We start from the raw sequence: 4,204 nt of genomic DNA on the forward strand, positions 1-4,204 counted from the left end.
TCATATAAAGTCTCTTACTTAATGTTTTTATGAAATGGAAGTTTCTTCCCATAATTGGCTTACATACATCCTATAGCCAGCTTTGTTTTACCTAGTCCATTCTTCACTACAATATTTTAACTTTTTAAAATATTTATATATTACATTTTATTAAAAGATATTTTGGTGAATATTTCTATCTTATAATTTTGTTGCAGGAAGGGGGACCCCCTTCCAGGGCCCTAGAGTGGGCTCTTATCTAACACTCAGACTTCCCTGGTGGTCCAGTGGCTAAGACTCTGCACTCCCAATACAGGGGGCCCTGGTTCAATACCTGGTCAGGGAACTAGATCCCATATGCCACAGCTAAGAGTTCGAATACCACAACTAAGGAACCCACGTGCCACAACTAAGACCTAGCACAGCCAAAATTTTTTTAAAAAGCAAATATTAAAAAACAAACAAAAAATAACACTCAGAAATGAATTGTCTGAGGAGACACACATGCTGACAAAGAGAAAGTCTTTGTTGGGAAAGAGCACCCAGGCAGAGAGCATCAGGGTAAGGGAATCCAGGAGAACTGCTCTGCCATGTGGCTCACAGCCTCAAGTTTCAAGGGGATGGGATTAGTTTCTGGGTTGTCTCTGGCCAGACATCTTGCTTGGCACATATTTGGTCTGACTCAGGTCAGAACTCAGGTCCCTGGTGACACACGCTTCTCTCAGCCAACATAGACGCCAGTGCAAAGGATTCTAGGAGGCTGATAGGACAATATTACGGGCTGGTGTCTCCTCCCTCCTTTTGGCCCCTCCTGAATTCTGGTTTGTTTTCAGAGGCAGCACCACGTTCCTCACAGGGACCTTCTGTTGTGAGACAACACATGTGAGTGGTTATCATTGTTCTTGGCCAAGACGGGCAGTTTTGGTCAGTGATTCCCTAATAACTTACAAGTGTACAAGTGAAAGTCGCTCAGTTCAGTTCAGTTCAGTTCAGTCGCTCAGTCGTGTCCAACTCTTTGCGACCCCATGAATCGCAGCACGCCAGGCCTCCCTGTTCATCACCATCTCCCGGAGTTCACTCAGACTCAGTGATGCCATCCAGCCATCTCATCCGCGGTCATCCCCTTCTCCTGCCCCCAATCCCTCCCAGCATCAGAGTCTTTTCAAATGAGTCAACTCTTCACATGAGGTGGCCAAAGTATTGGAGTTTCAGCTTTAGCATCATTCCTTCCAAAGAACACCCAGGGCTGATCTCCTTCAGAATGGACTGGTTGGATCTCCTTGCAGTCCAAGGAACTCTCAAGAGTCTTCTCCAACACCACAGTTCAAAAGCATCAATTCATGTCTGATTCTTTGCGACCCCATGTTCTATACAGTCCATGGGATTCTCCAGGCCAGAGTGGGTAGCCATTCCCTTCTCCAGGGGATCTTCCCAACCCAGGGATCAAACCCAGGTCTCTAGCACCAGCAGATTCGTTACCAGCTGAGCCACAGTCTTATCTATGAAGGATGAGGCAGGAGTCAGATGAAGAGGGGAGGTTCTAGATACCTTAGGGCTATCTTTGGACAGCTTGTTTTGAATAATGTAACTCTTGGTTCCTCCCTCCCCTGTGCTCATCCCATTCCACCCTCCCCACCCCACCCCCTGCCCTTCCCCCACAACCCCCGGGAGCATCAGAACCTTAGGCCAGGCCTGGAGAAGACCCAGCTACCCCACAGGCTCCTTGAAGGTTTCATTTGATAAACTGCTGTATATAAAACTCTCAAACTCTCCCCTGCACCAGTCATATTATTTCACCTTTTCCTCCTTCCTCTTTCTCTTGGGTTTGGACAGTCTTTATGAATAGGAGGAAGTAAAGTGTATGAGTTAACTAATGAGGGATCTGATTGTGAGGATCCTTGTTCCACCTACATTTGTTCAGCATCTAATCAAATGACTGTTAAAGGAGATGAGTTTATTTTACTCTGCCCCAGGATACCAAACAAACACTCCTGTCTCTCCAAATAATCCTCAAATGAGGAAATGGTTCAGTTAGGTTGCCTGTGGCTGCCAGTAATAAAAAACATAGCTCAACTCATTTAAACAATAAGGACATCTACTGTCTGGCATACTCAAGTCCTAGTGTGGGGTCAATGGCGGGGAGACACCATCCACAGCCTCTGGCTCTGTTTCTCTGTGAACCTCTTGCTCAGACCTCCTGTGGGTGCTGGTTTCATCTTCAGGCTGGTGCCCAAGATGAAGCCTGAAATTCAGCCTCATGGTCAAATAGGAAAATATTCACAGAGGGGAAGTGAAGTTCACTTTCCAGAAGCCACCACTGATTGGCTTATATTAGGTCACATGCTCTTTTTGGAACCAATCACATCACGGGAGATGGGGGTGCCTGGAGACTAATTAGACCTGCTCCTAAGTTCAGTTCAGTTCATTCCAGTCACTCACTTATGTCCAACTCTTTGTGACCCCATGGACTTCAATACACCACGCCTCCCTGGCCATCACCACCTTCCAGAGTTTACTCAAACTCATGTCCATTGAGTCGGTGATACCATCCAACCATCTCGTCCTCTGTCCTCCCCTTCTCCTCCTGCCTTCAATCTTTCCCAGCATCAGGGTCTTTTCTAAGGAGTCAGTTCTTCACATCAGGTGGCCAGAGTATTGGAGTTTCAGCTTCAGCATCAGTCCTTCCAATGAATATTCAGGACTGATCTCCTTTAGGATGGACTGGTTGGATCTCCTTGCAGTCCAAGGGACTCTCAAGAGTCTTCTCCAAGACCACAGTTCAAAAGCACCAATTATTTGGCGCTCAGCTTTCTTTATAGTCCAACTCTCACATCCATACATGACTACTGGAAAAACCATAGCTTTGACTAGATGGACCTTTGTTGGTAAAGTAATGTCTCTGCTTTTTAATATGCTGTCTAGGTTGGTCTTCACTTTTCTTCCAAGGAGCAACCAAGTGTCTTTTGATTTCATGGCTGCAGTCACCATCTGCAGTGATTTTGGAGCCCCCAAAAATAAAGTCTGCCACTGTTTCCCCATCAATTTGCCATGAAGTGATGGCACCAGATGCCATGATCTTAGTTTCCTGAATGTTGAGTTTTAAGCCAACTTTTTCACTCTCCTCTTGCACTTTCATCAAGAGGCTCTGTAGTTCTTCTTCACTTTCTGCCATAAGGGTGGTGTCATCTGCATATCTGAGGTTATTGATATTTCTCCTGGCAATCTTCTTTCCAGACAGACTGTGTATCTAGCCCAGCATTTCTCATGATGTACTCTGCATATAAGTTAAATAAGCAGGGTGACAGTATACAGCCTTGACATACTCCTTTTCCTATTTGGAACTAGTCTGTTGTTCCATGTCCAGTTCTAACTGTTGCTTCCTGACCTGCATACAGATTTCTCAAGAGGCAGGTCAGGTGGTCTGGTATTCCCATCTCTAAGAATTTTCCACAGTTTGTTGTAGTCCACACAGTCAAAGGCTTTGGCATAGTCAGTAAAGCAGTAGATATTTTTCTGGAACTCTCTTGCTTTTTCAATGATCCAACGGATGTTGGCAATTTGATCTCTGGTTCCTCTGCCTTTTCTAAATCCAGCTTGAACATCTGGAACTTCATGGTTCATGTACTGTTGAAGCCTGGCTTGGAGAATTTTGAGCATTACTTTGCCAATGTGTGAGATAAGTGCAATTATGTGGTAGTTTGAGCATTCTTTTGCTTTGCCTTTCTTTGGGATTGGAATGAAAACTGACCTTTTTCAGTCCTGTGGCCACTGCTGAATTTTCCAAATTTGAGGCGATGGCAACCCACTCCAGTGTTCTTGCCTGGAGAACCCCAGGGATGGGGGAGCCTAGTGGGCTGCCGTCTATGCGATCGCGCAGAGTTGGACACGACTAAAGCGACTCACAGCAGCAGCAGCAGCTGGCATATAGAGTGCAGCACTTTCACAGCATCATCTTTTAGGATTTGAAATAGCTCAGCTGGAATTTCATTGCCTTCACTAGTTTTGTTCGTAGTGATGCTTCCTAAGGCCCACTTGACTTCACATTCCAGGATGTCTGGCTCTAAGTGAGTGATCACACCATTGCGGTTATCTGGTTCATAAAGATCTTTTTTCGTACAGTTCTTCTGTGTATTCTTGCCACCTCTTCTTAATATCTTCTGCTTCTGTTAGGTCCATACCATTTCTGTCTTTTATTTTAGTGCTCATTCTTGCATGAAATGTTCCC

At 45.2% G+C, this 4,204-nt stretch overlaps 1 non-coding gene across 1 annotated transcript; it reads left to right on the forward strand.

The window, feature by feature from the left end:
• TRNAG-CCC lies at positions 253 to 325 on the forward strand. Its single transcript has one exon. It is a non-coding gene; the product is annotated as a tRNA-Gly (tRNA).

This window comes from Capra hircus, chromosome 16 (genome assembly GCF_001704415.2).
Source record: "Capra hircus breed San Clemente chromosome 16, ASM170441v1, whole genome shotgun sequence".
NCBI classification, from domain to species: Eukaryota; Metazoa; Chordata; class Mammalia; order Artiodactyla; family Bovidae; genus Capra; species Capra hircus.